The 25,035-nt window shown below is 39.4% G+C and overlaps 1 protein-coding gene and 1 pseudogene across 2 annotated transcripts in view; both read right to left on the reverse strand.

Annotated features, from left to right (window-relative positions):
- Positions 1-25,035, reverse strand: part of ZNF608 (zinc finger protein 608) — a 179,542-nt gene that overhangs the window by 41,750 nt on the left and 112,757 nt on the right. The window lies entirely within an intron of this gene.
- Positions 3,263-4,398, reverse strand: LOC116149763 (large ribosomal subunit protein bL9m-like; annotated as a pseudogene).

The following is a 25,035-nucleotide window of genomic DNA, read 5'->3' on the forward strand; positions in this document are numbered from 1 at the left end:
TAAAAACCTGCCCCCACAAAACCATCTCATTTGGCAGAGCCCCTGTTCTATGCCCCAGGCCTCGAGGTGAAGTCTCATCTCACTTCTCTCCTTGGTGCCCCTCCAAGTCCTGATGATGCTGTCTCCGCACACTGTGGACCATCTGTGTATCTCCCTATTGTTAACTTAGACCTCCATCCCTCTTTATGACCACCATATGCTCTTGAGGGCTACTTGTTTCCTATATCGAATACATACTGCCAGATACATCCTCCTCATACTCCTAGACAGCAGTTTAAGGGTAAGAAATGCCTCTTCTCTGTCAATAATAGCAAAGCCCAAGCCAACTCTTACATGTGGTCTCTCCTAGTCAATTCTGTGCAATATACCACATCCTGAAATCTGACGTGGGCTCTGTGGGTTCAATGCTGAACCCCAAAGTAACGCTTTGGCTTACCATCTGTCTCTCTGCAAGTGCCCTGTTTACACCTGCTAGTCAATCCGAAACGTATATATTCTTTAAGCACCAAATTCTCATGAAGCTTTTCCACACCAACCACATCTCAGAATGATGGTTCCTTCTCTCTGAATCCTTTAATGCTGTGTCACACATCACACTTACTCATATGTCAATTTAGTCCCAGGCTCAAATCTCATATTATTAAATACAGTCACACACACAGAAACATATACCTATTATGTATGTCTTCTAGACCCCAGTCAGATGATTCTGCTGTATTTCTATTTCCCATAGTGCCTTGCACAAATGATACACACTCAATAAACCCATGTTGACTCTTTGAATCCACTGCCAGCTACTACCTGGTCCAGATGATAGTTAAAAACAATGTTTTTAATGCTTTTTTTGCATGTGAGACTCAGCCTATTAAAGGTGTGTGGGATGAAATCTCAAAAACACAGCATTAAATAACACTAACAACTCTCAATTCTTTCTCAATCCCTTCAGATAAACCACAGAGAAATTTTTAGTTTGGCACCAGAATACCCTTCTCATCTCTCTAAAATGAGTATCTCCTTTTTTTAGAAAAAGAGAGCAGGCCTCAAGCTCAGAACCTTTATAGCCTTGAGAGTCTAAAAACCATTGTTTTGTCTTCAGTTTTTGTGTTGAGTCATCTATTTTTGGCATGTGATATCCTGTTTCCTTTAATAACAGATTTAGTTAAATAAAAAGGTAGGTTAACTCCTTTTTTGTTGTTGTTTAAGATTTAGCAAATTTTGGAAAGGTGGATCAAGCGTGAGAAATTCTGCTTTAACAGTCTTGGTGGGGGAGGGTATAGCTCGGTGGTAGAGCATGTCCTTAGTGTGCACGAGGTCTTGGGTTCTATCCCCGGTACCTCCGTTAAAAACAATAAGTAAGTAAGTAAACAAATATACCTAATTACCTTCCCTTCCCCTCAAAAGAAACAAGAAGTGTAAAAAAAAAGGATTTAAAAAATTATAAAAACCACTCTTACTAACATTCTTTATCTCTCAACCCTGGTGATTGCCTTTGGCCTGAGCTTTGAACAATCAATGGATCAAAAAGGTGGGCAAGTTAGCAGCAGTGCTGGGGGGAGACAGTGAGCAGAAAAGAGATGATCCAGACAGCGAGCCTGAAAAAATACCACCTGAGCTTCACACACAGTCCTCCATGCATCACCTCTAATACCAAGGCAAGCCTCCCACACCACTCTTCCATGCCTGCCTCAGATCATTACCCAGACTTCTCCCAGGAAAAAATACTCAGTGAGAGGTACATGTCACATGACTCATTCTAGACCCAACAGCATCCGAAGACTTGGACTTCCCTTTTCCTAAACATGACTCAACATGTCCAAACTTATTATTTCCTTTTATCTTTGAGCTAGGTAGAAAACGAAAGTGACAGCCACAATTTGCTCCTAAATGTTAGCAGAAACTAAATTCCTGATCTTAGGGATTCCAGGTGAAATCAAACCAGGGAAGTTCTACGACACACTGCCAGGAATGTACCTAAGAAATAATTACACTGAAATCCCCTCGTTACCTGTTAGTATTAATTGCCAGGCACCCTATCAGCATGGGGATAAATGAGTGACCCTGATCTTTCAGTTATTAACATGGGAAGGGGTAAGATAAAACAATAGATTCCTACTTGGGGAGAAGCAGGCTCTTATTTTTGAGGTAAACAAAATAGTACATTGGGTAAATCCTGTTATTTGATAAGGATCCAGGAGAGACTGATGGTTGAGGGTAAAATTCCCAGAGATTTCTTCTGAACAGAATTAGTAGGAGAAAAAAAAAAACAGCTGTAGAGCAAAAGATTGTTCCAAATGTTAGTAATGACATCCACAAGGGAACAGGGTTAGGTCAAGAAGTAAATGAAGAGGATTATGTCAGGAAGGCTAGGAATGAAGCCATCCAGGCTGACTGTTGTCAGGTCAAGATTATAGGAGCAAAGACAATACCATAAATCATTTAAACAGTCATACAAGAAGTTGATTATTTAATACACTTTTGATTATCTAATAACTATGTGCAGATGTATCAAAATTGGTATAGACTGAATTCTTCAAACTGACCTCTTAGACTCTGCATGAAAGAATCTAGCTGGTCTCTAAGAATAAGGTCAGTAGAACCCATGGTCGGAATCCTGTCTGGTGTCCCAAAGTCCTGACAGCCAACCCCACTGACGTGAAAAAAACAGCCAAAGCCAAAGTGAACTGCCACCAGCTGCTGTGACATTTTGCACTTTATATTTTCAGTAAGTACTGTGTACTCATGAATTTTGGAAAATATGTTCATATACCTCACGTGACTATATTAGGAATAAATCAAAATCTTATGTAATTAAAATAAGGCAATGGAAACCTCCTTTGTCACCAATAAAGCTACGTTACAATAAATTCTAAATTCAGATTGATTGCACTCAAGTATCACCCATGTTATAAAATAAAGTCCTTGTAAGTAGTAATAAATACAAGAGCTAAATTGCCAGTTGCTTTTACGACAGAACACGTAGATCCTGAAGTCCTAAGTACTATATTTTGAAGTTCTTCAAAAGTCGAAAGCACACATACCAGGGTTTCAAGCTTGCAAGATGTTATTTAGCAACTACTACTTAATAAGACAGTTCTAGATTTTCATAAAAAGGATAAGGGAATTTTATACTAATATTTCTAGAAAACTATACAACCAGGCAACAGACAACAGACATTGATACTAATGCATACCCATGATTATAACCAACCAAGGCTAAGTTTTGAGCGTTTTTTTTTTTTTGTCTAGTTTCTTTTTGTTTAAAAATGACATCCCTTTATTTTTTATTTTTTTAAGAACACAACCTCTTTATTTCTCCTTGAGATACAAATGTTCAGTCTGGATAAGAATGAGCTAGCTCTTCCATTTGTTCCAATGAATTACAACGGAGGAATAGCCTAAAGGGATCTAGGCTCTTTTGGTCTATTAATATTCAGCTTATCAAATCTACAGCCTGGTACTACTGGAGCAGGACTGCCACAATAAGGCCAGATGTGCTTAATTGCTTAAGATGAAGATGGCAAATATAGACAATTCAACATGTACGTGCATGCATGTGCCCAGTGTCTCCATATGCTAAAGTTCCGTATTTGGTCAAGGCTGGGAGTGTTACTACAGTGCAAGCCCACCTTTGCTCCTCTGATTCTGCTTCACTGCTTTCGAGGGAGAAAAGGTTCCAATGGTCTGGGAACTGGTGGGGGCCATTCCCTTGGCAGCTTGCTGGGCTAACCAGTACTTGTACCTTTTGGTCTTGGGCCTCTCAAAGTTCACCAGACATAGGTACCCTCACGGTGTCAGGTCCATTTACCGTCACCTCACACCACTACTCGCCCCGCTGTGTGATGGGCTCTTCTAGTAACTTCAGTGCATATGGGGCGACCACAACACCAAGATTTCTGAGGAAGTGGCGGGCAACTATTTCAGGGTTTAGCTCCTATTTGACATTGTTCTTCATCCCCACCTCCAGGTGACAACTCAGAAATTTCACTGTCGCCTCACCTGCCTTGGTCTGGATCTTCTCTCATCTTCCTTCTCGCCTCAGCGACTTCTCCTCTTCAAACAGCTTCTTGTTTTCGGGAGATGCATACACAGCCAGTCTCTGAGGAAGCAAGATGTGATTACGGCCCTCAGATTTCTTCACCGAGGCCAGGTCACCGCGGATTCCAAGTTCCTCCACAGGCTGCGTGAGGATGAGCTCCAGGCCGTCTGCGGGCCGGCGTTTCGCGCCCTCCACCAGCTTGCCGACGCGACGGCGCCGGTGCGGCTACCGGCCCGTGCCCCGAGAGGCCGAGGTCGCGCTCCGAGCCGGGGACGCCGCCTTCAAAGCGCCCGAACTCCTCCCCGCAGCGGCCGCTCGGGGCCGGTCCGCAGCAGAGCCCGGCCCGCGGCAGCCGCCGCCATGTTCCCTTTTTTTTTTTTTTTTTTAAATATATTTTATAGTTAAAATTTTTTGGTGAGGAGAAGGAGGTAATTAGGTCTACTCCTTTTTTAATGGAGATACTAGGGATTGAACCCAGGGCCTCATTCATGCATACGAGGCACACACTCCACCACTGAGCTATGCCCTGCCCCCACCCCCACCCCCCCAGTTTTGGGCTTTTTTAACGTATTTGTAGACATAGTTAAAACCATGTCGAGGTATTCAGATTTCACAACTGTTGATTTCACAGCCAGAAGTTACCTTGAAGATCACATTGCCTGAGAAAGCCAAAATCCAATAGTGTCCTAGTCGGACGTGGGTTCAAACATCCCAGCTACACACTACCCAAGAGGACTTTGGGCAGAACTCTTAGCTTTTCTGAAATAGCGCAGGAAACAGCGCAGCTAAGTGTACCCACCTTATCGGGCTCTTCTGAGGAGAAGACGAGGTACCGTGCGTCAGGCCGGCAGCAGAGCCTGGCACCGAGGACGCGCCGAATAAGCGGGAGCCGCCTTTATCACGTCTCATCTACGTCAGCCTGGAAGCGTTAAATGACTACGTAACCAAGAGCAAACAGCTCGTGAGTGGGGGAGGGCGGGCTTGAGTCAGGTGTTCTGAATTTTCATTAGTGCTATTGCCGCTTAACCACAGCTGCCCGATGTTTCACCCAATTGAAGACCACGTTTATCAGGGATTGATTAACGTGGTAATCCCCGCAGCTTCTGCTCAGCTGCATGCTGACTGCAGTGAAGCCACGGGAACTGCGTGATGCGAGATGAAATCGCACTGGAACGGCGTCTTAAAACCAAAGTCCTCTCGTGTTCCATGAGTTTAATTATGACACAGTTAAACAGATTCTGAGAAATTTCAAACCTGGGAACTTGTGCCCACAGAGACACCCAGGCCCTGGCAGCGGCTCTTAATCACATTCCTCAGTCAGGTGTCAAGCAGAGAACAGGCACCAGCGCACAAGCAAGTTTTGTTTAGAATACCTCAAAAAGCCAGCCAAGTGGCAAATGTGGACATCTGTGCTAGACTGTGGCTGTCCTGTTTTTTCAGTCTAATCTGTCAAGATAACCATTTCCCCATTCTCTTAAACAAACACAGACTTCCTTGTTTAAACACTATAACAGTTCTAACAGAACACACAGCTTTTAATCATTCTTTGTTAAGTACACTGGCAGGAGTCTGAGAAAAGGATCAAGACATCTTGAATGTAAACTGGCCGATTTTGCCGCTTTGCAAATCCCAAGAAACGGGAGAGAAAAACCTGAAATTTCAGATAAAAGGAATATAGCATTTGAGGAGAAACTATAGTGAGTTTTGAAATTATAACTGAATCGGAAACACAATTGTGAACCCAGTTCAGCTTCTAGATAAAAAAAAAAAAGACAGAGAGAAAGAAACTGGGTCCTGTTTTATTATGTTTCTTCTGCAAAAAGGTTTTAAGTTTAGCAAATTTAAGTTTGTTGCTTCACTTGTTTTGTGGGTATTTATAAGGGCGACGGTGATGCCTGAGCTGCAAGCCGTCCTCGGAAAAGCTATTTAAACGGGAGCAAGGTTGTTTCACCATTGAGTTAACTCCCTCTTGAAAGTCCTTTAGTATAAAGCTCTGTCACAGCACGGTGCACATTCTTTTTCATTGATGAGGTGTTCTGGGTCATTTCCTAATACTTGAGAACAGACATGTGAAGGGTGGGGGAAGAAACGCTCACAGTGGACCGAGCAGCAGCACTGACAATGCCCAAGTTCAGTCTGTGCCCTTTCAGCCTCACTACTCCTGATTTCACTTGTGAAATATCCAGACTCATCCTGAAATGTGAAGAAGTTAAAACTTACATAAAACCCTGATATGTTTTCCATCTTTTTTTTTTAAGAGAAAATAGTGGTTAAATAATTCAAACTCTACACTATCCCTGCTGAAACACAGTGCAAGCACAGGCTTTGAGCTTTGACCAACTTGGGTTCACACTGTGGTTTGATGACTCTGTCACGTGCCTTTAGACAAGTTAAGACATCTGCCTGAGCCTCAATTTCTTTATCTGTGCAATGGGGATAAAAATAGCTTACGGAGTACATGAGAAGATTACAGGAGATATATTTGCAACAGTAAGTGCTTTATAAAGTTAGCAATTTGTTAAGTAAAGTATCCACTAATACCTATCAAAATTAGAAAATGTTCTAAGTAAAATTCAAGTTAGTAGAATTTACATATAACATAATCAACTTTACAAAACTAGAAAATAATTTAACATTGAAATACTAAACCAGTTTAAGAGATAAAATACACTGAGTGTCAATCACATGTGGGAAAAAGCAGTTAGAATTTACACTGTTGTCACAGTCATCCCAGCACAGCTGGCTGGGCCACATTCCCTGGACACACGTAGGACCCCAGCCTGGAGGCTCTGGCACGTAGTCTCCTCCTTGTAGACTGTGGTCCAACCCATAGAAAGCTGGGTGGAGGACACAAGTCAGCTGTGCTTGGCTAACCATTCAGATCGTCCACTTGAATGACAAAGTCACTCTTACGTTGTTTTATTTTTGACTTTTTTTTTTTAATGGAGGTACTGGAAATCAAACCCAGGACCCCATGCATGCTAAGCATGTACTCTACCACTGAGCTATACCCTCCCCCAACAAGGTGATTCTTGAAGAGAGCAGTGGTAGCGAAGACTAACAGAAGTTGACTATTACTTGACCATAATGGAAAAATTCTGCAGCTGAAGCAAAAGAGGCCTATGCTAAGAAGACAAGGAAACAAGGCCACAGAGCTGAAAATTCTGGTTCTCCAGGACCCCTGGCTGTGTGATAAATGAGATCATTTCTAATCATTCTTTACTTCTTTATGAATCCTTACAATAAATACCCTAATTGAAGTAACCTGGATATACTGGTGCCTTTTCAGCCTGAAAGAGTCTAATATGCATCATTTTACCTTGATGATTCAGGAGGAACTTAAGGATCTCAAAACACTTGAGGGTCAGGATTCTTCACATCAGTTACCATGAGAGAGCAGATGTCTAGTTACTTCCTCTTGAGATTTATGTCTGTCTTCTAATGGCTGCTGCTAAATGATGGGTGACACTAATGAGGGTCTCTTGAGCTCAATGTATACACTTTAAATAAACAAATATTTATTAACACTGTATGTAATAGTCGATTCTACTATATATGACATATTGCTAATTATTGTAAATAATTAACAAATGAATAAGAAGTTTTCCTCCCCTCAAAAATATTACGACTTAATGGGATTTAACAAGTTCACGAGCACTAACTATGGGAGAGAACAAGAAAAGCGCTTTAAGACAGAAGTAAAACTTTTACCACAGTCCACAGGGAGCTATGTGAGGTGATGGATGTATCAGTTAGCTTGATTGTGGCAGTCATTTCACCATGTACATGAATATCACATCATCACATTGTACACCTTAAATATACACAATTTTCATTTCGCAATTATACCCCAATAAAGCAGGGGTGGGGGTAGGGGACACTGCAAAAATGTAGCTAAAGAGGTAAAGTAAATCATGGGCTGAAATAAATTTTGAAAAGCAACAACAACAAAAGTTTGACCATGGTCCAGCGTTGGAAGAAATTACAGGCATTTGGGAGGAAAAGGATGCCTAGGAAGCAGGGAAGATTGTGGGAGGGCCTGACTCTCAACTTCCTGAAACCAGAGTAGAATTTCGATGGGACAGCGAAGACACGGTGGGAGGACAGAGCAAGAGCAAGGGCAAGGACGGCGAGGAGCATTTGGGGAACAGCACGTATCACTGCTTGACTGGCATACAGAGAACGTGCAGTAAAGATTAGGATGGAAGGAAGTCTGGGGCCAGGGAATGAAGGCCTTGAAATGGCACGATAAAGAACTCAGAATTTACTCTCTAAGTAATGGAGTCTAGAGAGGTTTTTGTGCAGGGCATGATAAAATCGGCTGAGTCAGACTCTGACACGTGCTTCCACACTTGAATAAGTTTTCTACAGAAATACGACTTGATCAAGATACCTTTATGAATAAAATAGTCCATATCTACAAAATGTGAATAAGCAACAGACACACAATAAAGACGAAGAATTTCAACAGCAGAACATCTAGGCATACTGTGGTCTCCAATTTGCCTTATCAGTGAAAGATGTCAGTTTTCTCTCCTAATAATCACTTGAAGCTGATTTCCGTAACCAATATTCATTTCTTCACAGAGGATAGAACCGACTGGTACTATTTTTCTGGCTCTTTCCTGAGGCTGCAGCATTGAATAGACATAACATGAGCTCTGCCGCACTGAAACTGAAGTTTTATCTGTGACTGCTGCAGTATCAATCAGCACAGCCTCTCTGGAGAGCAGTTTGGCATGCGTATTACAAGCTATGGGATGTTCACGTCCACTGAGCCAGTATACCCATGCTGGGCCTCTAGTCTAAGGACATCTGAAACAGTAAAGGGAAAGGGTTCTGAATATGATTATTACAGTCTTACTTACACATATATGTGAAAGAAAGTCAACAGAAAATTAAATTTAAAAAAAAGGAGGAATTCTTCGATGATGAACTTTCTTCATGAACTATTATATAACTATTTTATTTTTTATTTTTAGGCTTATTTTCATTTATTAAAGAGTGATCCCAGATCACATGATGCTTTAAACATTTGGATTAGTTTGTTTCATTTAGAAATATTTGTTTTTCTTAAATTGGCGTATACTTGATTTACTATGTTGTGTTAGTTTCTAGTGTACAGCATAGTGATTCAGTTATACACATATATATTCTTTTCTATGTTCTTTTTCATTATACGTTATTACAAGATATTGAATGGAGTTCCCTGTGCTATACAGGATATTGTTGTTTATCTATATATATATTTAGTAGTTTGCATCTGCTAATCCCTAATAAATTCCTAATTTATCTGTCCCCCTCTTTCCCCTTTGGTAACCATAAATTTGTTTTCTATGTTTTATATAGCTATTTTAAATTATAATGATGAAGACTCTAGGAACATGCAACAATGTTTCTGCGTTAACTGTAAAACAAATTAGACCCAAAACATACTCCATGATTACAAATTATATAAGAAAACAAAACCCTCTTATAAGAGATGGGATTACAGTAGCTAAAAACCAATGATACTAATGTGTGTTGGGTTAATTTGCTTACAGGAGATGGATTTTTCCTCTCTTTTGTCTTCCAAAATGCCATTAAGCTGTTATAATTAACAAAGAGTATAGGGTGAGGGAGATGATAAACAGATCTGTAAGAGGAAAGGAACCTTTAAGGTAAGAGGTGAAGGAAGCAGCAGGTGGCCCTGGGCGGTTTCTCTCCTGACAGACCCCCTGGAGGCTCAGAGTGCCCTGCGGGATCCCGGAAGACCCGAGGCTGCCAAAGCCACACAGCACACACAGAGCACGGGGTGAAAACTGAGTTCCACGATGATTTTGCCCTCCGGTTCGCATCTGGTGGTGCGGTAAGAAGTTATATAAAGGGAGAAGGAGGTAGATAGGCCCTTTCCTTGAGCCAGAGCCCTAATACACAAGCCATCCAACGACGCCGCCCGCCCTACTCTCAAATGCTTATATAACGTGTGGTTTCCTTCTTAATTTTCCTTTCTTGAGAAATGAGAGAGGAAATTCAGTAACAGAATACTCTGAATAAACCAGTTGACAATGGCACCATACATTTAGAGAGAGAGCTCTCTCATTCCCCTTTGAAGCAAACCAGCAAAAATAAAATGCTTTCTGATCACAACTGAGACTGCGGTGAAGACCTTCTCAAACGTCTTGAGTAGTGCAGTATATTTACTTGTTGGCTACAAGTAGTCAAATTTTCTGTTTCTCAGAATAATCTTATCTATAGAATTATTTATAATTTGACAATATGTACAGCAATATGCTGTAATAAAAAAATACATCATCATATAAAATGAGGCAAATTAAATTCTTCACAAGGATTTAAGTATCATTCAATAATTAATGTGCTGCTTGGATTAAGACAATTTTAAAGGGAAAGACTGATTCAAAGGCAATTAGTACTTGTTTGGCTTTGGGGGACTTTCATTATTTACAAGGTATTTTCATCATTAATTTAAATTGGACATTTAACGAGGTTGCTACCATGTAGGTTGTACAAGATGGAAAGCAACATTCTTCTCTGCACCCATCTGGGTGTGTAACCTTTTCCCACTGGTGGGGGCTGTTCTGACCTTGTCCTGCGTGCTGGCCTTATTTTTGGAGGTGTACAAACATCTTTAACCCTGCTCCTCCTGACTGTTGTGAGGAAGATCAACAGAAAAAAATATGGAGTCTTGGCAGTATTTCACACTTCATTCCAAGGAGAAGGCAAAGGTTAAGAATGAGGAAAACGAAGCCGACAACCGTGTGCGGCGGAAAGAAAGGCTGCCTGTTCTGCAGAGCCGGATTCCCTGACACAAAAAGAAGAGAGGCCCATGAGTGAGATCGTGTCAACTTCCTCTGCTTACATAGTAATGCCAGCCTTCTCTCCTTTTGGAAAAACAAGTCATCCATGCACCAGAGTTCAGGGCTGCATTGTCAAGTGCTTCCGAAGTCCCAGTGACAGCACAGTGACACAGATCCAAGGGAAAGGTCCAAGCCGGTTTTTTCTGGGCCTGGTCTGAGGGCCCTACAAGAATTCAGAATCCACTCTGCATGTCAATGAAATCCGAACCTCTCATTATCTAACAGCCAATGGACCTCTGGAAACATGTGCTGAACAGGTGGGCTTGATTTTTGGAAGGGGATCACTTTTCCAAGACTCTCAAGATGGTGTCTGGCTGGCTTTGGGCTAACATTTTAAAATGTTTGATTCTGGTTTTTGGCAGCACCAGTATTTATAGAGGATGAGACTCAGGAAAATCAGTTCACAGATGAACTCAAAGTCAGAAACAGTTTTCTAAATTATATTTTAATCCATGGATTTGTACACTCGATTTCTTTTATGATTTTTTTCCCTCATTAAATTATTTTTGCTCTCCAGAAGTGATTCTAGTTAGGGAATATGACACGAATTCCCAGAGTAGACATTAACTCATGGTAGACTGAAAGGCTCAAGATCATAATATTTTATAAACAAACTAGATTCCTATAATCTGAATCTGAACATTACCCAATTGTTTTATGGGCAAATTGGTCTCTAAGTTATTGAACATTAAACAATGAGTGATATGTTGCCATGGAAATTCTGTATTGAAATCAGATGTGTATAAAGGTCTTCATTTTGATTTTTTAAAATTTGGTTGTTGTTGCATAGGTGAGTTTCTTTTAAGCCTCTTTGAAAAAAACTTTTAAAAGACCCCCAGGTGAGTGGCAGACTAGTAGCCATCTCTGCCAATAGCAGAAGTCACTGGTAGGGCAATAGCTTATGATTCCAACCACACAAGCCCCACCCCAAAGTAAGACTCCTGTGAGGTCAGTTATCTCTACAGACTGTTAGTGGTATTCTTTAGGATTTCAGAAGCAAAGATATCTAACTCCGGGCAATTTGAAAATACAGTGAAGTTTGTTTACTATGTCTGTTAGTCTGTTTCTGTTTTGTACATAATTTCATTATTGCCTTTTTTCTTTTTTTACATTCCACATATGAGTGATATCATATGGTATTTTTCTTTCTCTTTCTGGCTTACTTCACTTAGAATGACGATCTCCAGGTCGATCCAGGTTGCTGCAAATGGCATTATTCTATTCTTTTTTATGGCTGAGTAGTATTCCATTGTATAAATATACCACAGCTTCTTTATCCAGTCATCTGCTGATGGACATTTAGGTTGTTTCCATGTCTTGGCTATTGTAAACAGTGCTGCTATGAACATTGAGGTGCATGTACCTTTCTGAATTAAGATTCTCTCTGGATCTATGCCCAGGAGTGGGACTGCTGGAGCATGTGGTAAGTCTATTTTTAGCTTTTTGAGGAATCTCCTTATTGTTTTCCATAGCTGCACCAAACTACATTCCCAGCAACAGCAGAGGAGGGTTTACAGACCCCCAAAGAGCCAAATCCCCAGACTTGTGATCTTTCCCAGCCCCGATTCTTGGCCACCACACACAGATGGCTCCGTTCATCACTAATGGGCTCCTCTCTAAACAGGGTATCTGAGCACTTCTGCTCTCATCAGTTGTATTGTATATTTACCAAGAGTAACTAACTGGTGTTTGCTCGTCAGCCAGTTTATACAAATGGCCTTTGTTATCATGATTATGTCATTTATTTACTATTTAAAATAAACTAATAAAACAAAAGTGACTGAAGAAAAGAGATCTGTACTTTCCCTGAATTTGCTTTTTAATATCATCAAATTGGGTGTAGGTGAAAAAATTGTAAATGACTGGTGGGATAACATAAAAATTCAGGACAATTTTGTTTTCAGATTTCTTCAAAAATTTAAGTTTCTCTTCCACTTAAAAAAACAAATAAAGAAACCATTGGTTGAGACGTTCATTCATAAAAGGATGTGCAGAATATGAATCACTGGCCCAGAAAGTGTTAAGAGTAATGCACACTGATGTGCTCTAAGTTAAAAGAAAATATTTAAGGTATGTGTCCATCATCACTCATGATTCCTTGTTTTAACTGACAATCTTTTTTTTAACCCACAAGCTACCAATTCCTGATGCTTTCAAATAGGAGTATCTCTACCAGAGTACACAGAGATATACGCTGTCATGTATTTTTACTAGACCATATAGGTTTCTACAGTAGCATACAGAGTGAGTGCCCTGGAGCAAGAGAACTAGGAAGCAGAGACACAACTCAGGAAGTTATTTTTGTAAAAACAAGAAGGAATGAGAACCTAAACTACGTGATGCCAAAAAGTAACAGGTGTATCTAAGGGAAACTGCACAGTAGAAGTACAAATTCCTGAACATTTAGGAGGGGTTAAAAGACTCCAAGGTGTGAGTGTGGGTGGCAGGTAGCACCTGGAAAGGGACAGGGGAGTATGAAAAAGAAGCTGATGTAGTGGGAGGAAAGGGGTTTAGATTTCTGACTTATTAAGTATAAGACAAAGTGGGGACATCTGGATATCATAAGGAGGTGGCCAGAAATATAGGAGAGGGGTCACTAATAGGAATACAGGCTTGTAAGTGGTAACGTAGACACAACAGCAGTTAGAGTTCTGAGGACAGAAGAAATCTGAAGGCAAGACAAAAGAGAATAGTGGCCTGAGGAAAACAAAATCTAAGTCTGAGGGCAAAAGGAGCAAGAAGAACCACAAAGGAGACACAAGAGTTCAAAACTCAAAGCAAAGCATTACAGTGGGACAGGTGTCAGCACCCAAGGGAGGAGAAAGCAGGGGCTGTGGCAGATGGTCAAGGACACAGGCTTCAGAGAAATGGCACTGAATCTGTCAATCACCAGGTGCCACTCAAGGAAGCACTTTCAGTAGAAAGGGGAAGGCTTCCTTGGAGAGGAGATCTCTACACGAGACTGCGAAATGTTGAGGACTGAGTCTCCGGTGAGGAAGAAGGGACAAGGGTGACAGAAAGATCGAGAAGTTTGATGGTGAAGAGGAGGGAGACAGCATTACGCCTCCAGGGGTAAAACGGTTGAGCAACTGAGATTTTTTTAGCTGATCATGCTTCTGTGAGAAGGGAAGGCAGCATTATAATGAAAAAGAATATGAAAACGAATATATGTATGTATATGTAGGGCTGAAGCATTGTGCTGTACAACAGACACTGATGCACTATAACTGACTCAAACCTCAATAAAAAAAATTAAAAAAAAAAAAAGAACTTGAAAAAAAAGAAGAGAAGGCAGCATTAAAGAAGAGACAGTTGGCCATATAAAGCCAAGGGTAAGGGCCCCAGGAAAAGAGGAGAGAGGAGCAAGAAAGGGAAAATTTGCAAAAAAGGAAAATGATCTTTTTTCTTAAAGACAGGAGGGAGGCAAGAGAGAGGATAAAGAGAGGAGAGCTGAATGTGTTTACCTCTGTTAGACCTTCCTGCTAAAGCCTTCCACATAGCCGTCAAATCAATGCTGAGTGGCTGAGTATATAAAGTCATCTGTTAAATGAAATTACCACGGAGAGAGTTGGAGACAGAAACTGATGCATGACTTGGAAGACGCATATTTACCAAATGAGACAAATGGTCTGTAGGTTCATCGAGAGGAGGACTCACCACAGAAAGAAAATACAACAAAAACATTCTTTTGTTGATTTGTTTTTCAACTTGGATAAACATGACACCAACAATCAGAGCATCTGGTAGAACCAAGAAAAGACTGAATTCACAATGTCTGACTTTCTCTTCACGCTCTGCAGTTGTGGCTGGGGAGAGCAGACACCTCCAGGCCCGGGCAGGTACTGGCATAGGCAACAGCAGTCTCTTTGGGAGGCCACTTTTCTGAATAATTTCTCCTTCTGATTCTCACAGCATTAGCTTGAGCTCTTCCACACACAGATTTTCTATAGCTGTGCCTGGTGTTTCCAGCTGAAGCCCCATCCACTACTCAGGTATTTACTTCTTAAAAGCAAAGCCTGGTGATGATGGGGTGACAATTCCCAGCTCCCCCGTCAGAGGGGCTCACCGCGGGCCTCCCTTACCTGTTCACAGCCACTTAAAAAGGTGCCAGATTTAAACATGGAGCAGTTGCACTGGCTTTTCTTTTTTAGAAACCTTGAACTGCTGAGACATTTAGATGTTAACGTGATAGGAATCAGTCTTTCCTGGGTTATTTCAATCTTATGCTAAAGCATTTCAATTGCACTGAATAATCTTGTAACTGGAAAGAGATAGTCTCCATTCCTGGTGTCCATGAACACTTGTCCACACTAATCTTACTAAAAGACAGAAGGTAAATACCTTGTATGGTGCGGAGGTCGCTATCCAGGATCCCTCCACCACGATACTGCTCAAATCCCAGGCTGTCCTGTTTCATTCCTGCTGCTGAGGCCACTGTAGCTTTACAAGTTACCTTTAGGATGAAGATAATCTCAGGAGAGGAGATAATCATTAACACTTTAAAAATCGGTATGTCAAATTCGTCACTCTGTCCAGAACAATGAAGGACCAAAGGGCAAGGGTAGCAAATGGTCTAGACTCTAGATCGGCCAAGGTGGCACAGGGCTGGGTGGAGCTACTCCAGGTAGAGGTTCCTGGGCAACTGGTGTGGTCCCCTGGAGGAGGCACAGAAATAACCACCCAGGACAAGCGGGGGATCGCTTCCTCAACTTACCTAGGGACCCCGAAGGCTTGCAGACTGGGCCCAGTGCAGAAGAAACATATTTAACAAGGTGACCTGGGTTGTAGCCCAGCCTGCTGCTCTGCAGATGAAATTCCAGCCTCGTGACACCTCAACCCCCACCCCCACGGGGGCCTGTTCTCTGCATGGGTTCAGACAGGACCGAGCTGTAAAATAGAGGGGATCAGAGCAGCAGCTGGACAATCGGACCAGACGATACTTAAAATCTCTTCGAACACCCTCATTCTGTCCTTCCATAAAATACGGCTGAAGTATGTTGTCTGCCGCTGAGAATTTCAAAGGTGTTTGGTTAGATAAACACTCTCTTACAGTCAAGATTTTGACTTTTGAAATAATTAAATTATCCCAGCTCAATTTTCTATTTATTTCTCGATCGATTTTGAGGACAGGGAAGTCAGAAAGTTTGCAAATCTATCCCAGTTAGCTGTTGATGAATCCTGCACACCTCACACCTCCTGATGTTATGTTGAGATAGGAAAGGGGATGGGAAAGAAAAATGTTTATTGTGCAAGTATTATCTTTGCAATGCATTACCTTATTTAAATCTCTTTAATATAGACTCATTTTGTTGTATTATCCCTACCTTATAGATGAGAGTATTGATATCCATTGAACTTTAAATAACTTGCCCAGGGACATAAAATCAAAGGGTACAGATTCAGGGTCTAACCTGAGTGTCTCTGATACCAAATCTCATGCTCCTTCTACTATGCAAATGGCCTATCTCATACGTTTGAGTTAAAAACAGATACTTCTTCAAATGATCCACGTTCAATGGTGAATGTCATATAAATTTTAAATGTAGCTATAACTCAAGGACATTCCTAATCTGAGCACAGCCCTTGCTAAGTAATCTTTTATCAAGTAAGGAAATTTTTATGCCCATTCTATTCATAGAAAGAATTTCAATTGATTGAAATGTGGTAAATCCTTAAAGCATTTTAAGTACCAAATATTGAAATACAGTACTTGGTATTTCATAATATATGTTAAAGTAGATTTAAAAGCAAAAATAAAAAATGGGGTCCTTTAGAAAAGGATCTGATGCTCTAAGATATGGCCAATATGATTAACCTTGCATATTCAAATAGGATGCTTGAGAAAATATTAACTCTATTCTAGTTAGAATTCCTCTTCGTGTCACCATTGCAGATCTTTTTTTTTTTCACTCTGGTGTTTAATTTAAATGTTTACAAAAGTAATAAACAGATTCCCTTGAAATACGGTGAAAGACTCGCTAGCAATTACATGATCGTATTTATTTTAAAAAATTATATTCTCTGATACAGAGCAAATTAAGTAAGCCATACCTTTCCTTAAATTAGAGAGAAAATAAAAGTAGATTTTACCCCTTACACAATTTGAAATTATTTGTAAGAAATCTATAGGAAAAAAAATGATCTCCATGAATCTATTTGGCTATTTTTCTCCATGAGGTTTGAGCCCCACAGGCATGTTTCTCTAAATGTATGATTCTTTCCACAAGAAGAATCAAGCAGAGATTAATTATGAGTTATTTGAGGTTTTAATGGCTCCTCTGTAGGAACTGCTAAGAATAACAAGGTTTGGCCTTTCTTCAGTTCTTGGCTCACGTCCTGTCTGGAACCTCAGAGCATCGGTGCCTTAGACTGTGGTTGTGGCATTCAGACTGGACCACCTAATGTACCACACCAGTGGTGTCCAGCTCTGTGTAGCCTTTTATAAATAAGCCCAATATGCTGAATTTTTAGATTAAGAAAGTGATAAAGCACAGAATCCACTGACTTGCCAAAATTTTGGGAACTGTACAGCTTTGCCTGCTAAGGTACACCACCTATTAGCAATGTGTATTATTACAGCTGGGGTCTGGGGACTGTGTAAACATTTAGACCAGAGGAGGAGGGGAGCTTCATTCCAAGAGCTGTTGATCTTTTAAAGTTATTAATCAACATTTTCTGCAAAGATAGATTCCAGATGAAATCCAGAGTTGGGAAAATCATGCCAAACACTTCAAGATTCTGAACGCACTTCAAAGTAACTACTGTTGGCCTGTGACAATTTTTGACTGAGTATCTTGGGAAATTCTTTTCTGTGGATATATATCTGATTTTATAAAGACATCAAGAGGGAAATGGGATTTGCTTGGCAGAAATTCACCTTATAGCCAGATTTGCTAGCACGCATCTATTTCATAAAATGAGAGATGAATGTATTTACGTTCACATCTATCATCTCTATGCTGCTTACCTCTCTGGCGTTTCCTTCATGCAGAATCTGACAGGAGAAAACTGAGTAGAGGGGAACATGGTTAATTCAACAAATACGATAGAACTTGCTGGGGAGGGCTCAACGTAGTATCTTATAATCATCTTGCAGAACCTTTCTGATAAGAGTGCCTTACTTAGCTGTCTCCACATTCCTAACTCACTCCACCTAAAACATAAAATGACCTAAGGAAGAAAGGATTATTCTCACTGTGTTATTCTCATTTCTATTTTGTAGATTAGGAAACAAAGACTTTGCAATGTTATTTGATTTGTACAAAATCACAAAGTTAAGGAGCGTGGTGATAATCTTAAGGCAAAGATTCTTTCATGCCTTTTAATCCCAAATTCCACCTTTTTGTTTGTTCCACTAAGCCACACTGTCTTGCTTGCTTGATCTGACAATACAGGGATCATTTTTCTTTTCTTCCCTGTAATTCTATTTTCCTCTCTTTCCGTGGAATTTCTTCTCTCACTTCTTCACCCAACTGAACAAAAACGGTTAAGTGAATTCCAAATCTGCAAAATCTAGGGACCTTTTCAATAACGGTCGTGAAATTCTCTGATTAGAAATAAGATGCTGGCCAAGTTTTATTTCCGGTCAGATCAGTCTTTAAGGCAAATTGCAAAATTAGGACTGTGTGCATGCTGGGGAGTGGAGGGAGAAATGGAGGGACTGGTCCAGACATCCAGGTGGACTCTTTCGGGGGGTAGTAATTAGGTTTATTTATTTAATTATTTTTATAACGGAGGTCCTGGGGATTAAACCCAGGACCTCGTGCATGCTAAGCATGCACTCTACCACTTGAGCTATGCCCTCCCCACAGGTAAAATTTTTACGTTGGACTCAGAGCAACACCCCCTCATGAGGGGCAGGGAGGAGACCTGGAGCAGCAGAGTCATTTATTTGAGCTTCAGATTATTCACTTTCCTAACTAATCAATAATTGTTATAATCAAAATTGATAGCTGCAAATAACATGACAGAGGGCTGCTGCCAGAATACTGATTGTGTCTTTGGCTTGGAAAGATAGGCAGCGGCGTGGAACACTTATTTTCCAATTTGCTTTTAGCTGTGTGCAAATTGCTTTCGCTGTATCCAGCTGATTTAGACCTTGCCTGGAGGTGCACTAGATTAATTGGGAGCCTTACATCCATTGCTTACAGAATGGACTCTGTAATTGGCGAAATTTGTTAGTGCCAGTTATAAAATAACTATATGGTTCTGCTTTTAGCTGTGCTCACGTTACTCTTTCCCTGAGAGGGGAGGGGAGGCAATTAGAACCCATCTGACGATTAAGACGGACGTTTTCACATAAGGACTAAAAAGCCCGTATCTTCAGTCAATATTTTATACGCGCAAACATGAGTGTGACTATAGTATTGATTTTTCTCAAAACCTGAAAGAGACCACATGAAAGAATTTTTTTTTTATCTTGGTTGTGTCTGAACCTTAGATAAGAGAACCCACTTTGTTCGAACTATGAGCAGATTTTTCAAAAATGCTTCTTTGTTCTCTCTCCTAAAACTTCACTGAGTTAAAGAGAACAAGCACCCTTTCTTACTTATTGCCAAATGGAAGAAATAAGAAAAATCCGGAGGCCAGAGCTGGGAGTCCTCCAGACTGTCTTGTTTCGTCTACTCTCCTCTTTGGGTACCAGGGTAGAGCGGGGGCGTCCCCATGGCCTAGTTCATACATCAGACAAAAACGCAATGCACGTGAGAGGCATTTTTGGCAGGAAGGCTTTTTTTTTTTTTCAGGAGCAAAACCTAGTAGGCCAAGAACAAAATCTAAACTGTAATACATGTTAGAAAAACGAAGAATTAATTGTGTTCTTAGTTATTTAAAAGTATTTTATGTCATTAGACTTAAATATGCACAATGCTCACTTCTGTTTCTTAAATGACTCTCGGTTTATTGCTACGCACATCAGATTGTACAGAGGCTATTCCTACACCTACTCAAAAACCACATATATGTGTATATATATATATCAATCACAGGGAGCTATATTCAATATCTTGTAGTAACCTATAATGAAAAAGACTATGAAAAGGAACATATGTATGTGTATGTATGACTGAAATATTATGCTGTACACCAGAAATTGACACAACATTGCAAATTGACTATACTTCAATTTAAAAAAACTATATATATAGTTTATATATATAATTTATATATAGTTATATATATAAACTACATATATAGTTTAGTGTGTATATATATATATAGTTTAGTAGAGATGACAGCCATGACTTTGTCCCTCTGGTGACAAAATTCCAACTCAAACTGATTTAAATAAACAAAAGGGGGAGGGTATAACTTAGTGGCAGAGTGCCTAGCATGTATGGGGTCCTGGGTTCAATCCCCAGTACCTCCATTTAAAATAAACAAACAAGTAAATAGTGAGGGCAAGGTGCTTATTGGTTCAGATAGAGAAGAAGGCTGTTTTAGACCTGCCTGGATTAGAAAGGTATCATGGGGGCTCAAAAGTTATCATGACTATTTCCCACCCACCTTGGCTCAACTGTATTTCCCGTTAGCTGCACTTTCAGGAAAGCCCTCACCACTTGGAGGCCCCAGTCAGACTCGGGTTTATCTTCCATCTGCTCAGCAACGCCACTGAAAACAAGGTGCTCCTCTCTCAGGAGTTCCTGCAAATTCTCAGAACCAAATTTCACAGGCTCCCAGTGAGTCAGGGGCTCACTCCTGAACTAATCTGGCCAGGAGGGCAGATATGCAGATCAACCACATCTGAGCCCCAGGCTCCACCTGGACTGAGAGCGACCGAGAGCAAGGCCCCCAAAGGGACACTGAAGGAAAGTGACAAAAAAGGGGAAATGGATGCCAGGCAGAAACAACAAATGACCACAATGCGCAGAAACAAAGTGACAGAAAACGAACGTGCTTAGTAACACTTCTAAACTTCATTCATTTCTATCTTTGGGATGTAATTAAAATTAAAGATCTTTGCCTCCAGAAAAATGTCTATGTGACCATGTCCTGCAAAAACATTGCCTGTTCTTTCAGGCATCCCCAGAGCCCAGAGGATAATACAGAAACTAGAACAATTTTCTGAAGTAAGAGACACTTTGAGACGTCTCTGCATCTCACATCTGAGGACGACAGCTTTAGATTTTCTTTGCCTTCCAAGTCTGTTGTTGTTTCCAAGCAATTCCATTTGTGCAGAATTCCCCTTCTGCAGCTATTTGTTATCTCTGTTGAGGATAAACTCTGAAAATCCAGACTCTGCCAAATGACTATTTTGTCCAAATGATAGATTGTCAAGGACCAACCTTTCAATCAGATGACTAACACAGTGGCCACAAGAGTGATGGCGGCCCTACTTTATTTGGCACAAGAAAATGAGAGTTCTGAGCAAAGGCTGTGCAGTGAGTCTAATTTAAGGACTCAGCATGAAGACACGGGCTGCCAAAAATAAAAACGTTCTTTCATCTTCTCATTTCATATAGGACTATATGTGACGACTAAGGAGGAAAAATTATACATAATAAGGCAACTTTTTTCATGGTTTTGATTAGAAGTTGTTTAAACATAAAAGAGACTGCTCAAAACAAAATATGTCATAAAGTTCAACCTCAGAAAGGTGAATTTGAATATTTAAATTAAAATCATTCTCATAATTAAAAAAAAGTTAACTATAATTCGGCGGTGATGGGGCTACTTTAAGCAAAAACAAACAAACAAAAAGAGTATTGCTCCAGAACAATCTTCACAGGAAGAGGTTTTGTCTTGTGTTTGCAAGACAGGATCTTAGAATCTGCTAGGAATAAAAAAAGAAGCTGGAGAGAGGAAAAAAGCGAGATGGCAGAGAGCATAACTTCAGTTCTTGCTTTCAGATTTTTGAAAAGAGAAGGGTTTAAATGAAAGCACAGATAAAAGAAATGGAAAAATTTCCACAATCATAACGTTCAACTTTCATTGAACATTTTGTCCTTGAACATAGAAGGAACTGCTGTATTTCAAGACTGATAAATCTTATAATAATTTTATTAGCAAGAACTGCAGCTATAGAATAAAAACAAAGTTATCTCTAGTACCTCTACTAAAACAAACAAACAAAAAACAAAGTTAATGGTAGGATTGGCAAAGGGAACTGAAAGCAGAAAAAAAACCCCTGAGTATTAAAAAGGACAAGATTACCGGTATAAATTTCAAAATATACAATATCAATTTCATATACATACATAGGGAAATGTCTAGAAGGATATATACCAACCAAAGAAAAATGGTTACTCTTTAAGAGCTGGGAGGAGGATTAAGAGGGGAGACTTTTATTTTAACTTCTTTTATTCTTCTGTTTTGCTTAAATTAATTTTTAATATAATCATTTAGTTATATATGATTTGTGTAATCAAAAAATTACATAATAGAAGTGAAAATATTTAAAACATGAGAATAAGGACTTCTAGCATAAACAAGGTGACAGTTTGGCTCAGGACTTATTTAACTTCTTTTCCTAGAAACTGTTCTGAGCAACCAGGACAATGAGAAAAAAAATTTTTTTTTAAACTTGGATACCGACAACACTACAAACTTATAATTACTACTAATGCTGCCTCAGACAGCTGAAATGAAGCACAGCCCCAAAGGAAGCTTTCCTGGAAGCAGCAGAGAGCAGCCCGGGGAGGGCTGAAGGGAGTGACGCTGGTAGCAGGTCCCAACAAGCATAAGCACAAATACTCTTAAAATGAAAGGGATCCACTAAGTGAAAGACTGAAGAGGGTGTGGCTCTGGAATGGCTGAGATGCAACAGAGCTCAGATCATGCGATTAGGTCAGAGAAGAAGAGGAAACACCGATTGCACAGCACAGAGATGCCATATTGAAGCAAAATGTCTCTCAGGCAGCAAAGGAAAGCATCTTGAGTTACAAAGCCTAGAATTCCATCTGGCCCACCCCTAACAAAACATCCTATAAATAGGTGGTCTGAGAACACCAAACCCAATCAATCATGCATAGCATAATTGGCACACTGTTTTTTTAAAGAATTTTTTGAAAGCATCAGAACTTAGCAACAGTTTAAAAAACACTCAGAAAAATAGATGAATTTATCATCACAAATTTGACTGTGATATTAAAAAATAATAATAAAACAATTACCTCCATTAAGGAAAACTATAAAAATAGAAGAACGCACAGCAGAGAAGAAAGGATAAAACACATGCTGGCAGAACTCAGGAAAAACTACAAGAAAAAAGTTAGAGATTTTTTTTTTTAATGAAAAGTGCAAAGGAGAAAGAGAAATTGTAGAAAATCCAAAAAGGAACATTAACTATAGGAAATAAGCTAATAAAATGAGATAAAAATAAAGAAAAAAATTTTAGTTGGAAAGATAATAATTATAAAAGATAAAATTTATCTAGTAGATACACAAGTCAAAGGATATCCAACATATATATAATTGGAATCTTCCATAAGGGAAAATAAAACAGAGCAAGTATTTTTAAACGATTGGTGATAGAACTTTCCTGAAATAAATGAAGACTTGTGACTTGTACCTACATAATCAAAAAGCAGATCATGTATTATGAAAAATTAAACTAGAACAATCAACACTGAGACATACTCAAAGCTATGGGCATTTTAAGATGAAAAATAATTTGGATATTTAAGGACCCAGTCATCTATAATTTCTTCTACTTTTGGAAAATGTCTTTATATAACATGTTTTTAAAAAATAATAAAATAAAAATTGAGAGAAGACTATAGGAGGTAGAAAACAAGTGAGGACAAAAGAATATATTTTAATACTGACAAAATAAGTGGTGGAAGTGAAAATATAATTAGCACTAAAAAGGTGACAATAAAAGACAATATGCAGTTGAGGGAGGGAGACTATACGGACAAAGGAGAGAACATGAGCTAATTTTATCACTGATGACAGTAACTGCGATTAATATAGAAAGGTGATCTTTGTATAAGGTAATTTGTATTTATTATTGTATTATTATAAGGTAATTTGTATAAGTGTACTTTGTATGAAGTAATTATGCCTTTATATAATACAAAAGAGGTAAAATATTTATACAAAAATACAAAATATTTGTCAAAAATACAAATCTTGCCAAATATCAGAAGTAAATAACAATATTTAAAATAAACAAAGAGAAAACATAACATAACATAATATGACAGAACAGAAACAATCATCTTTCAGAGCCATACATAAAAGTGTTCTAATGTTAACTACTGAAAACAGATTTTCATATTGGATTTCATAGAGAAACTAATCTCTACTGTGCATAAAAGAGACACACCTAAAACAAATGATTCAGAAAGCTTGAAATGAAAGGAGAGGCAAAGATCTTCTAAGCAAGTGCAAAATTTTGAAAATGCGAGCTTACCTCTATGGGCATAGAAATACGTATGAGTATATGAAATGGAAATATGACATGGCTGTTTTTACTTTAAGAACCATCCTCGTTTCTCCTTGTAAAAAGGAGAGGAAGAGGTATTAAGGGATGGAAGAGACTATGTGTCACTTACCCAAGAGCTATCCTAAGTCTACTTGTAGCTTCTGTTACTCCTTGCTCCTAGATGCCAAGCAGGAGAGAAAAAAAAAAGGAAGCCTTTCTATTATGCTGGGCATTAACTAACCTCAACTCCTCACCAAACTCACTTCTTGCTCAACATCTAAGCCCTGTACGTGCTCTGTCTCCAAGGGCTTGAAGCCACCTTTTTCATAGTGGCTACCATCATGCGGATGAGTCCATTGCTCACCCCTAAATGCCCATCACAACAGAATTCCTTAAAATGATGAAACTCTATTATGACAAAATGAGATAAAACCTCTACTGAAACAATTTTATATAGACTTTGTTCACAATTGTTATGTTCTATTTTTAACTCTGAAATATTTCGTACTATAAGAGGTACTTATCATTAATAGAGACATCTATTTGTTTGCTACTCCAACTGAGTACGTAACTTTCCTCTTACGTATGTTAAGAGTACGCGTATGATGTTGTGTTAAAATAAAATACCGTACACAGATACGGAAGAACAGACATTGTATAATAAATGTCAAAGCAGTTAGCATCGCTGTGAAATATTCTACAACTAGCTAATAAACATCCTCCTTTACTGTTTTATATATATATTAAATTAGCTAAATAGAGAGGAATCAAGTAAA

Source organism: Camelus dromedarius, chromosome 3 (assembly GCF_036321535.1).
Source record: "Camelus dromedarius isolate mCamDro1 chromosome 3, mCamDro1.pat, whole genome shotgun sequence".
Classification (NCBI taxonomy): Eukaryota; Metazoa; Chordata; class Mammalia; order Artiodactyla; family Camelidae; genus Camelus; species Camelus dromedarius.